Below are 13,569 nucleotides of genomic sequence, written 5' to 3' on the forward strand. Positions count from 1 at the left end.
AATACCAGCCCTAGGTGAGAAAAGGCAGTGTGGGACATGTATACCAGGGTGAAGAGCTGCTCTGCAGCTTCCAGACGCTTGCTCCAACACCTCCCTCCATCCACAGCCCACCAGTGGGCCAAGATCACACCTGGGCTTGCTCCTTCCATGTTCTCCATCTTTCAGGATAAATTTTGGGTAACAAGGCTGATGGAGGACTGCCATTTCAGCAGTTCACTTCAGTGCCACCACAATGCTCATTTCATACATTACATATTAGCAAACTTCAATCCAGTGGGTCTTACCTGATCTTTGCAGACACTGGCTGCCATCAGCCCCTGTCAAAGACCTCCTAAAGCCGCTACAGAGATCTTCAGAGAAGCCTGCTAGAGGCAGGGAAATGACCCCATAAACTTCAGTGTTTTGCAAGGAATCCCAGCAATTTCCTTGATCTTTTACTGCCCCCAGTAAATAATTTATAGGGACAACTTCTCCGGGTTTTACAGTTCCTTGAACAAATTGCCTCCAAACCCCATCAAGCTGATGGACCTGGTTCTTCCTTTACCTCACCTGGATCAGATGACAGAGCTGTGGGAAGCCTAGCAAGATGCAAGAGGGTAAGAGAGGAAAAAAAGCAGGTCTTACATACTTGCAATAGTGCCAGAGGCTGGGCTGTTCCCCTCCATTTCTTCTTCCTGTGTAGATGTTTGCAATAAACTCTTCTTTTTTTTTTTCCCCAACAAATTTTAGGATAAATAAATAACCCCTGTCATCAAGGTTTGCCTAAAAGGGATGACACCCAGTGGATTTGCAGTCTCATCTGGCCGGTGCCTGCCTCCCATTTGCCTGTGGCTCCAGCTGGATCTCACACATCTCCTGCCGCAGGATCACCCATGCCAGATGCTGCTGACTCCATCCACCAAATATTTATCCCTTACAGAGCTGCATCTTGGCATGCATAGCCTTCCCAGGGCATCCGTGCAGATCCACATCCCAACACCCGCCACTGTGCCATAGCACGTACCACACAAGCAGACGGACCCTCTGCCTCACGACCCAGCAAAATCTTGACAATTTCAGCCAAATCTGACAGAGGGAAGCAGGTCTCAGATGTTTTCATACAAGTCTCCTGAAAACAGCTAAACAGAGGAAGGACATCCTATTTGCAGCTCCCTCTGAAAAACTGTAGGATGAGTACAACCTTATATTAGCCAGCAGAGAACCCAGTGGGGCTTCAGCTACATCTCACCTTACTAGACATCACTGTACCCAGCCCAGCACCCCAGGGCTCCTGTTCATGGAGCACTGCCAGACAAATCACAAAATCCTATGGAGAGAGATCCCAGCAGCCCCACAAAGTGATCACGCTGAGATATGTAATTGTTATATAGAGATTGGCCTGAGTGGAGAATTAACGGGAACTTCAGGATGTGGAAGCACCAGAGAGACTGGCAGGAGAAGGGTCTGGAGATGGTCCAGGTATTGATGGCACCAGCATTAACAGGTCACCAAGATCCCAGCACATCTATATATAATTTTGCATGATATTTGGATGGGCAAAACCAAGGCACAGACTGCATTGACTAAAGCAAAGGACAGATTCAAACCACTGAATTTTGGAAGTGAGATGAAAAATAAAAACAAGGGCTTGAGGCTTAAGACACCAGCAAGGAGGCAAAGGATGGACCAAATCCTAACGGCTCACAGAGGTGGAGAGCAAGGTCACAACCACTGCCAGCTCTGAAAAGGTACCGACAGCTCATCCAAAAGCAGCATGCTGTCACCAATGTACAAAAAACTCAGGAGACAGGATGGAGATGCAACAGCTGGTGTCAGTTAGAGGGTCTGTCCATTTTACAAGCAAATGTGGCTCATAGTTTGCTGCCGGGGAAATGTCAGTTCTCTCCTTCAGCTTTGAAATGCTCACGTGGAAAAGCCTGGTCGGGGCATTTCTGCATCTCCTCTCCTGTGATTAGGCACCATTTGCTGCAGGGGAGTTAAAGACATTTTCAAACCTCAAGGAAAATGGTAGATTTGAACGGGAGGTAAAATCTGGTTAAACACAGGTTGTTCCTCGCTTGACAGAAATAAGCCTCAGGGGGTCAAAAGTTTACAGTTTCTTTTTTAATGGAGTTAATAGATTTTTATGGTAATTGATTTCTCTCTAAATCCCCTGAATACAGATTTTAAGCTGTTTTCATAAAGAAATATTAATGCATTGACTTGCTGGTAGCTGGAGGCACACTCCTGAAATGCATGGGACTCTCCGGGAGCAGCCACAGGGGCTGATCCGCAGGGAGGAGATGCTCCATTTGTAAGCAGAGGTGCAAAATGGTACGGAAAGCCAGAGCTCGAATTAAGTCCAAAGGGGCTGGGATTATCCCATGTCTTTCTGAAAGCCCCTTGGACACCTCTCAGGCTAAACCAGGATTACACTAACACAGTCCAAAGTGTTCAGAATTGATTATGTGGGTCAGGAGCACTAACTCCGGCTGAACATACTCAGATCCTTCAGCTGGTGTGAGGTGGGATTGGCCATGTCCACCCTTTTTATGCCGTTCCCCTCGTGTGGGTATTCACACCCCTTTGGGGCCATTCTCACACAGGCTTTTCCATTTTCTGGAAGATCCCTTTTACTACAGTGACAGTGAAGTTTTGGCCACATGATTAGAAAGGAAAAATGGGATTTCCTAAATTCTTAAAAACGCCAATAACTGACATCAAAACAACAAGACAGTGCATCCCAACTGGGCCATCGTCAGTGCATCCAAACCAGGCTCCAGCCAGCAGTCCTGTGGTCAGCAGAGATTTTGGTAGCTCTTAGGTGGTGCATGAATATGTTTTGTCTTTCCTGCTCACCCCCTGATGCTTTCGGGTCTAAATCCCCATTACGGAGTCAATTGACTCAGCCCAGCACTCACAAGCAACTTTAAAACATCGTGAAAGCAAGCTACCATCTCATGCAACTCTTACATGAACAGAGAGCTGAAAAATCAGTGGTCCTTTGGCTCATCTGTCTCAATATGATGCTTACCCAGCTAATTCCCATCTCAAGTTTCTCCTCCATACCATGCAACTCTCCTGCTCTGAGATCTTGAGTGCCAGATGCCGCATGTGCCTTGACCCCAGCACTGGCCTCTCCAAGGAGTCAGGGCAGGGTGCATTGCTGGGTGGCTCTGGTTCACGAGATCCCTAACATCAGACTATCTGGAAGAAGGGGCTGCCAACAAGTGATCTGATTTTTGTTTGCTCCCAAAAGCAACCTGCAAGCCCTGCAGCAATAGGTGTTCCCTACCCAAGGCATCTCTGTCCCCCAGGACCACTCGTATCCCTGCTCAGGATATGCCGCATGGACCTTTCAGGAGAGGAAAGAGCAGTAAGCTTGGGCTAGGAGCCAGGAGATCACTCACTGGCACAGGATGGTGCAGCTGGACTCTCTGGTTGCTGAGAGAAGGAACCAGGGCAGATGGATCCTCCAGAAACCCCCCTCCAGCCTCAGAGCTGCCACACGACTTTCCAGACCCTACGTAGATAACATTTTGAGTAATTCAAGCTCCATCTCCAGGACATGTTTGTATCCACACCTTCACTAGCCCTCCTGGAGTGACAGAGTGATGCAGGCTGGATCCAAGAACCTACTTCATTTCAGCTAAGAGAGGGACACAGGCATGCTCAGTGCACTAAGGAGAGCATTTTGCATAGCCCCCATGGTTTCCCTCCCCATGTCCTCTATTGCTGTAACATCTGGGCAACACACAGCCCAGTTCTGCCCATTACCAGCTTGCCCAGGGCTAGTAGGTTGGGCAGAAGAGGGGAAGGAAGCTGAGCTCCCCAAAGGCCATGCTGGGTCCCTGGCATTCAGCCATCATGCAGATTCGGTGGAGAAAGTGCGATGGTCCCTGCACAGCAAAGATGACCACAAACCTCCCTAGGCTTCTGGTTGCAGTTCTCTCCATGAGGGGCTAAATGTGATTTTGCCCACATGACAACCATCCCCTGATCCCCAGGTGGCTACATTTGGCCACACGTGCTTTTTAGACCAAAGCTTGAATTCTGATCAGCACCATCCCAGGACAAGGTGTGCCCAAAATGAACATCCCAGAAGGAAGCCAGAAGAGCCAGGAAGAAGTTAGAGGAACATGGGTTAGGGTGTCCCTCATGAAGGCGCCCACACAGCAGAAGCTGTTGGCGGTGGTGTGGCGATGCGATGGTGTTGGAGGCAAGGGGTAACAGCTCTGGTGGCTAACAGACCTCCTTGGACGCCCAGCAAACACCACGTCCTCGGAGCTGCGGCTCCCCTCCACTTCTGAAGACACATTGATTCACCTTGCCCTTCTGGAGGACCTCCCTCTCGGCTCCAGGCAATTTTGCCATGAAACACAAGGATTTTAAAGCCAGGAAACCTTTTCCAAGGAGCATTCTTACCCATGCGCTGCAGCGCGGAGCCTGTTTAAACAGCAGCGTCAGCAATCACAAGAAACTGCTGCTCCTTGCAGAACGGGTAAATGGCTCCCCTCCCTCTCTCTCGGAGCAAGAGCTTTGAGAAAGTGTTTTGTTGGGTATTTTTTTTTTCTTAATAAATACCATTGGTTTCCTGATTTAAAGGGGTTGCACCGTGTAGTAATGTTTAACAGAGATGATGGGGAGAGAAGGGGGGTAAATCTTGTGAGGCTGCTCAATAAAAGAAGATGAAGTGAGAGCTGGAGGAAGCCTATTTTCCGCTTCGGCACCCAGCTGAACGTGCCTGGTTTGTTCAAAGGCAGTGACCCACAAGGGCTGCTCGCCTCCCAGTCCCACCAACTCGAGGTTTAGACCCCAGAGCTCTTGTTTCCCCAGGAAATGTGGTGGGGAGACGGGGGCCATGTATAAAATCAGCTGGATTAACATCTCAATAGGTCTCCTGAGAGCAAGGCAAGGGTTGGCTATGACTCTCCTCTGGGTGGGAGATGTGGCGTCGCGAGGTTTCTGCCCCATCCTTTCCCCATCCATCAGGCTCCAGCACAGCTCCAATATCCTCCTCTGTAACTCTTGCAGTTGTTCACATCAGGGTCATATGACATGGAACAAAGGACAGGTTAGGATTTGCTCAGATCTGATGGAAACAACCAGTTAAGGGCAAAACTTCATGGAGAAGAGACCTCCTCGGGTTTTTGGCCATTCCCCACTGGGGAGAGGGCAGCAAGGCCAATGAAAAGGTAACAAGTAGCTGGAGATAACTGGCAGGTGACACCTCTTCCCCTGGTATGAGGCCACTTGCAGATACACGTCCAACTGGAGCTTGTTTTGCCATCTTCCACCTCCCACAGAATCTATCCAAGCAGCATCTGGGAGCACTGGATGGAGCATTTCAGCTTAGAAGAACCAAGGAGAAAAGCAGAAAAATACCTTACGAGTCCTGGAAATGAAAGCTAGACCCTTCTCTCCTTTCCTCCATGCCATGGTGACTCCCCCCACACCAGGTTTTCACATTAACAACAGTAAAAATACCTTCTTAGCTAAACTTAGAAACCTTTCCAAGCAGAAAGTTACAGTTGGATGGTGGTTGTGAAGATCGTGTCCAGCCAGTCTCTTTCTTCCTCTCCAAGAGACCCGGTTTGGGGGAGACTGATGTTTTTCCTTGCGTAGCTGTTGCAAACAGCATAGGAGGGTTTGCTGCCCACTCCTAATCTCTCCTTCTTGCAAGAAATGCCAAGAGCACAGGGAAGGTTTGGGGTGGATAACTCTGAAGGAGAGTTTTGCTGGAGATCACCGTTCATCAGAGGTCTACATGAAACAAGTGGCACTGCTTCAATCCCAGCAGCCTCCCCACTGGGCTTCTGATCCTAATACAGCCTTTGCTAGCACCACCTGGGCATGCACCAGCTGAGAAGCATCACAATGTGAATCCTACTTAAAAAAAGAATAATCCACTTGGAAGGGAAAAAGCTAAAAGAGAGGTAAGTAATAATGGTCAGTCATTGGGTATGTTCCCAGAGACAGGGAACACCTCGAAACCAACTTCAACTTCTTTCTGCCACCTCTGTCCAGTTGAATGCTCAGCTTTGAAATGAGCCACCCTGCTTCTGGCTGCGAGGCGAGGGGGGATCCCTCACCACCTGTGGCACGGAGGCACAAGCTGCCCACTGAACAGGTATCACAGTTTTAAGAATATTTGCAGTTTCTTCACCCTACTGCTGTCTGGGGCATTCACAAGACGATGCTCATTAATCTGTCTTCCCATAATGGAGGTGAAAGGTCCACCCCGCAGGATTATGTATTGGTGGAGTCAAAGGCAGTATTTCCAGGTGGGCAGGCGGATGCTACAGACAAGGAGATCAATAGCTGGGGGGGGGCAAGTGGAAAAAAAAAGGGTTAGGAAGTCAATTGATCAACGGATTGACTGCCTGGCTGGCAGCCAGGTCTGCATTTCTCAGGTTACTCACACTCCCAGCTGGATCTTTTCCAGGAGGTTATTCACATTGCAAAGTGCTCCTTAGCATGACTGAGGGGACTTGGAGATGGAACAAAGAAAACAAAGATCCCAGCCCGAGGTCCCACATCCTCTGGGAGCCTCTTGGTTTTGTGGCGGGATAAATTCTCCAAGCTGATCCTCGTTGCTGCTGGGCTGATGCTATTTCACTGCCTCCAGCCGATTTGCTTTGCTCTTGGTGGAACAAGGACCACGGCTGAGGACCGCAGGAGGGAGCAAGGGAAGAAGGGCTTGTGCATGGGACTTGCGTGCCCCCATCTCCTCCTCAGGACCCCCTGTAGGCAGCCTGACCCTGTCAATCTGCTCCTCCAACCCCACGCAACCCCACAGAGACCCTCCCAGGACCTACAGCCTAAGTCTATGCCCCTTGCCCTGGTCAGGAGTCAACCTCAGTGGGGTACCACAAGCCCAACATAAAAGATGACCCCGAGGGCCTATGTTTGTACAAAGCTTCCTATGATGAGGATGGGCCCTGAAATCTCCCCTGTAGTGTCTTTACATGATCACGACGCACATACCAGTTGCCCTCTTGTGTTGACAGTCCTTGTTGAAAGGATTGGAGTCACCATAAATCTCAGCTTCAGTTTCTACGGAGCAAGTGAAACCCTTCTCAATGTACCTTCCCATATTTCCCTGGCATTTTCATGCTCCTGAGATGGTGCAACTAGATAGGCATCTTGATTTGGACTATTTTTGTCTTCAGGTCTCATGTGCAGCATTAGCTGAGTGGCTGGGGCACTGAAGCAAGCGTTTTGCGACAAACAGACATCTTCCTAAACAGACAGTGCTGGCATAGTTTGCCATTTTACTATATGCCCTTTTTTTTACCTCTCTACAAACTTGCCGTCTGGTGCAATCATATTTTATACCCACCATAAACCGGTGTTAATGGTTAAGGAAGAGAGAACTCGCTCCCCATATCCATCCAGACAGGTTAGGCTTTTATGGACTGACTGTACAAACAAAATCAGTTGATGAGGTGCTGAGGGGTACGCTGATGGGCAAGTTGTACAAACAGGAGGGATCAGGCCGTGGCAGCAGTGGATCCTTCCCAGAAAGCACTTATCCGTGACACAAGGTCACAACTTGGCCCCTGCCACCAGGACGTCTTGGTGACTCTGGCCCACTTGCACCACTCACTCCTCTGGGGCACCGCAGGATGCTCCCACCGAAGCTCCTGTGGATGCAACTAAACCCATTTTGGATGTTTCTCTCTGTTCCTCCCACTCTCACAGAAGTTGCTGCTGGGTCTGTGCTCCCTCAAGACACAGGGAAAAGAGGATTTATGGACAGTGAATTGAAGAAGCTGAGCCAGAGGCACCTACTCCCCAGCCAGAGCAAAAGCATCTTCCCCCAGGCAGGGCAAGAGCACCCAGCCCCCGAGCCCTCAGCAGCCAAACAACGGGGTCTGTGGGAGGATTTGAACCCAAATCTCTCACTTTTTACGTGAATTTCTTTATTGCCTTCCTTCCACTGGAAGGTGAGGCCCGAGATGAACACATCACCCACCTTTCACCACCGCCTCCACCGCCTCCTGGGCACTGCGGCAGTCTCGAAACATCACTCATCCCAGCAAACAGTCACACTCTGCAGCTACACTCATCCATCCTTCCCCAGCTCGCCTGACGGGCTTTCCCATTTACGCAGACCTGCGCTGCCAGATCCGAGCAGCCCTGGTCCCTGCCAGCTACGAAACGGTCTCCCCAGGGGAAGCCCTTTTCCAAAGCCTGAAAGGTCCCCAAATTTTATCTTTGCTCTGGCTTCCTCCAGCTGTGGTTGCAGGTCTGCTCCCCACCATCGCTGCAAAGCCTTGGGTGGTGACAGGGTGACTTTTCCTATAGGCAAGGGGACATCATGCCTGCATCGTTGCCTCTGGAGATCAACTAGTCCACCGCCCCCCCCCCCCCCCCCCATTTCTCCTATTTCCCTTGTCTGCTATCTGGAATGAGCAGGGTCAGAGGAACAAATTTGGTGGGGAGGCACTATTTGGGACAGGAAGATATGAGAACAGCTGAAACATGAGACAAGCCATGCTTGGGAAAGCTAGGTGGAAAAAGCAGACAAGCTTTCATGCACATAAACTGTCTTTCAGTTGTGAGCCCCAGTACACCACTATTTAAGATCAGGGAGAACTGACAGAGCTGCTGCAGTGAGAAACCCCTGAGCAGCTGCCATTCGAACAGCCTCCGGAGAGGAAATATCACCCCAGCAATTCCCAGTCCTGCACTGTATAAACATCACACCCTCAGGCAGGCTGAGGACAGTGCCAAGACCTGCAAATGAGGACACGTCCCCATATTCATGTGCCAACCCTTCAAACGCACCCTCAAGCACCTCCTGGCCCAACACACCTCCCCATGCACAACCTGACCTGATGCTTCTTGGGGCACTGGAGAAGAGAAGTCTGCAGAAGGGACCACATTGCAGAAGCATTGGGGAGCCCAAAAGGCATCATCCATCCCCTTTCTGCTCCTCCTGACGCATGCAATAACGTGATACGTGAAGTAATTTCTGCAGACTCCATCCTACAAACCAACCTCTTTGTTAGAGCCACAAAGACTTCTCAGACACCCCATGAATCATCTGCCTGGTGGCTAATTTTCTTCTCTCCCCGGAAGAAAGGCACTTTCTTGTAATTCTTGATTACAAGCAGAAATTACATTATTTTGGGCCTACGATGGATAGCAGCCAAACAAAATTGTTAATCACCGCTGTTCCCTGCGAGACATCATTTCAGCATCTACAGGGGGAGGCGGGAATGGGTGGACTGATGCTGAAGGATCTCAGTCACCGTAACCGCTGGTGCTACTGAGGCAGGAAAACCTGGGTTGTGTGACTTGTTGCTGGGTCGGGAAAGGAGCAGACCCACAACTTGGAGCTGCATGCAGGTGGTTTGCACCTGAGCGGTCACTGCATTCATTGCAATGCTACAACCTTTGCAGACCCAGTCTGGCCCAGCTGTAGGAAAGCAGAATCCCAGCCTGAAGTATGTAACTTCTCCCCTTGAAATCATTCGACTTCCCCAGCTAGGAATGGCCCCAGACCAACCCTTTCTGCTGCTTCTCCCATAACCCGCTGAAATATTCATTTTGTCTGGAATTACAACCAGTCCAGGGGGGTTGGCTCCGTTTTGTTATAGCTTTGATCCAGGACTTGCTTTCAGCACTTGCTATTTTACCAGCATCCACCTCGCACAATCCAACTGAACAAGATTAGAAGAAAAATATAGCTCCTTATTCCACTGGTGGGAAGTTTACTGGGGCCAGATTCTGCCCATTACTATGCTTGGACCTCCTGGGTGCATCAAAGGAGGCAACAGAAACTTGCTTCCTCCCAGAAAGCCTCAAAAAACCCCCGAAACAACCCACCATGTGCTGCACACGACAGCACTTCTTCACAACCTCTCCCTGCCTCCGAGACCAGCTGATGCCCCTGAGCCACCTCCCATCACGAGAAGCACAAAGTCACCCCAAAATTCAGCTTTCAGACAGGTTTTGGGCATCTCAGGCACTTCTGAGACAGCGGTAAGGGGTTCGCTTGTGCAATGCACTGGGAAGCTGAGAAGCAATTTGCAGCCCTGGGGGCTGCCACCTCCTTGTCCTTCCCATCGCCCCTGACCCGCTCTCATGCCTTTCGCGCCGCGATTCATTTAACCGCAACCCGAGAATGGGGAGAGCGGAAAAACCACAACGGAGCATACAAAACCCGATACCTGGGCAGACGGACAGACAGACAGCTAGCTACAGGCGGCTGGTGCTGCTTACCTGGGCAAAGCTGCCTCACGTTGTCTTCTCCCCACGGGCGAGAGGGTCCGACGGCCCCAGAAACGGGCGTCCGTGTCGGCCGTGCTGCAGTGAAACTCCCCGCACGCTTGGAAGAAGAAGTTATGAGGCAGGAGGAGGGGCCGCTCCGGGCATCCCCCCCCTCCACCTCCGACTCCTTCTCTGCGGGTCGGCAGCTGGGACCCGGCCGGCGGAGGGGAGGCTGGGACAGGGGGTGCCACCTCGCACGCTTTCGGCAGGAATGCGGGAGCGAAGAGGGGGGAGAAAGGGAGGGGAGGAAAAAAAATCTTTACCCCATGAGCACAAAACAATAATAAAATAACTGGGATGTTTGCAAAGGAAGGGGCCGGCTTGGGGAAAGGGTTGGGGCGGGAGAGAGAAAATCTCTGTTTCCAGGGGGCCAAAGGGTCTAGGCTGGTTAGCAGTCCTGGAGAGGATGGGGAACACCAGAAGTGGGGTGCAAAACTAATTTATGGTTCAAATACAGGGGTCTGACACTGCTGCGTGGGTGCTGGGATGGTATGGAGGGGAATGAGTCAAGACATCTCAAACGAAATCGTGATTGCACTTTATTTGTCTCATCTCACACCACCACAGAGTCTTCTAAGAGATGGTCTCCTAGATGGAGGATGTTAGCATTGATACTAACAGGCATCAAGAAACTGAGGCACGGGGTGGTAAGGGGAACGGAGGTGTCTTTGGCGTCCACTTCCCAGGTTTGAACATCTGGGAAATGACCCCAAAAGGGACACAAGTGCCACACTTGCCTCCTCGGTGTGGGGACTTTAGGGTGACAATGAAGGTCTGTGTGAGATGGGCAGACTCCCTTTGTGGGGCTGGGAATGGGTGAGACGCTGGAGGATGAGGCCCCTTGCTACTGGGAGGGAGATCAGCCCCAAACAGGGTCACAGGAGCACATCTGACACTCCACCCCCATGGGAACACAGCTCCAACCACCTCCTGCACCCATCAAAGCCAGCGGAGCTGCACCCCACCGCAGCCCAGCAGCAGGGTGAAACCCCCATCCAGCCACCCCTAGAGCTTACACCACACAAATAGAGGAGATTTCAGCTCCGAAAAAAACTCAGAGGAAGAACCAGGGACCCCACATCCCAAACAACAAGCAGTTTTGCTGCTCGAGGTAAGAGATCACCCAGGTCTCCTCCCCACACCACCGCTTATTTTGCAGTGCCCGAGGTCTGGGGAACTCCAGACCCGATGAAGAGTAGGTCTCACCACAGTAGGTCCTATCCATCCCTGCAGCTAGCGATCCTCTGGCCAAGAGATAAACAGGCCAAAATGGTCCAAGACAGAAAGGAAGAGTGAAAGACATGAGGCCCCAGGGTGAAGAGGATCACACTGGCTTGAGATACAAAGTGCAAGTGAATCCCAGCCCCATTCGGACCCTGGAGGTCCAGGTGAAGCCAAAAGGGATGGGGGAGCGAACAGGACCTACGAAGTGTCCTTAGGGCTCCACATTCTATTACTGCTTATGGGACCATCACAGCCCCATTAACAAATAAGAGCAGTCTCAAACGGCTGCTAAAAGATACTCAAATTATTAATCAGTCCCTGTTTCCAGGTGTTTAGGCACAGGTTTAAAAGGATAGGTGCAGTGCAGCTATTCCAGTCCCTCCCTACCAGCTTCAGCCCGCAGGGAAAACACTTAGGCTGATATTTCCCCACTCCAGCAAAACATCCCAGGAATTAACTGCTTCGTGTCCATATATATATATATATATATACACTCACAATTTTTTCCCCTCACTCAGACCATTCCTGCCAGAAAACATCTCCCAAAGCTCTCCAGGGTTACACTGCAGTTTTAAGCAATAGGATTGCAGACTTCAGAGGAGCACTCCATAAGGCTCAGGCTTAACAACTGAATCTAACTGAATCATATAAAACTCCTAAATCCCTGAATGCCTCATTATCGGGCTGAATAGGCTTAATTGCAGTTGTATCTGAATTCAGCAATTAAATCTATTCACAAGCCTGGAGTGGGGCAATCAGGAGATGTTTGTGCCACAGCTCAAATGCATTTCCAGCATGAGCAGGACTCTGATTGCCATTTGGAGGTGCCCAAAGTGACAGCAGGCCACCAAGTCATGGTTTTAATCCAGGTCCATCAGGGTGTCTCCTGGGCATATTTGGCGTCTTGCTGTTCAGTAGAAATGCAAGGAGGAACCCAATGGGGTCTCTTGCCCTTTGTTGTCTCCAGGATCACTAACGATAAGGCAGTTTGCAGCATGATGGACGTGTCTCATCTACAACCTGCACCAAGAGTCACGGTGCCGATGAGGCTGGCTCTCCTACCTGGCCAGACCTCATGGTCGGCAGTTGTCTAGTAAAGAATGAACACACAGTGCAATATCGTATTGCACCATTCACAGCAGATTCCTCTTCAATACAGAAAGTGTTGAGCTTTCCCTCAGTTACGGGATTTTTCACCTCAAATTCAGCCAATTTACTCTCTTAAAATCATGCAAGTATAAAGTTTCTTAAACAGAGATATCCCCACACCACCACACTAACTTGATGGCATGGACCTTGTTCCTTCAGGCAGCCAGAGACCTCCCAGCCTACATAACACACACAGCAGGGATCAAGGAGGATGACAAGTAGTGGGCAGATAAACTCCCATTTTCTAAACTCATATTTAATTATGACACTTCAAAAGAGATCTAGTTAAATGCTTTGGGTATACAAGTCTGCACTCAACACAAGAACAGAGCCGTAACACTCACACGCCTTACCCTGGCTTCAATTAGTGTGTTGGGGATTGTACCTGTAACGTGGTTTTGTTCAGGCATGGCAAGGCTAAGGAAGGAGCTCCCAAACTTGTACCACCTGATTGATCCATGTGCTACGTATAGGTGCTAGCTCAGGTGGCAGAGCAACACTGCTGGGTTAATAACCCCAGCACTGCGCTGCGCCAGGACAGCTGAATTTTCTCATTCCCAAGCCTAATTTGCTCGGCATTAGCTCAGGGATCTCTGCAGGCACCTGCACCATGTCCACGTTCGACCTCTGTCCTAATCCACAAAAAGGACCAGCCTGAGCAATGAGAAGAAACCACGGGGGTCCAGCATCTCCAGCTCAGTGTTGGGGCTGTTGAGATGAGGCCCGTTTAGCCCATAACCTAGTCGTGTGATGGGCCACCTTCCCCCAAGGAAATGGTCTCAGGCCACATGGTAGCTTCATGTTAGTTCTTTGAGCAGTAGATGGGTGTGATGTGAACACCTGGAGCTGAACGGTGCCGTATGTTGTTACCAAACCCTAGAGCCAAACAGCCTCCATCAAAAGGACAGGACAGGAAGAATTAAATTTGTTCTTTAA

This window comes from Gavia stellata, chromosome 4, assembly GCF_030936135.1.
Source record: "Gavia stellata isolate bGavSte3 chromosome 4, bGavSte3.hap2, whole genome shotgun sequence".
Taxonomy (NCBI): domain Eukaryota; kingdom Metazoa; phylum Chordata; class Aves; order Gaviiformes; family Gaviidae; genus Gavia; species Gavia stellata.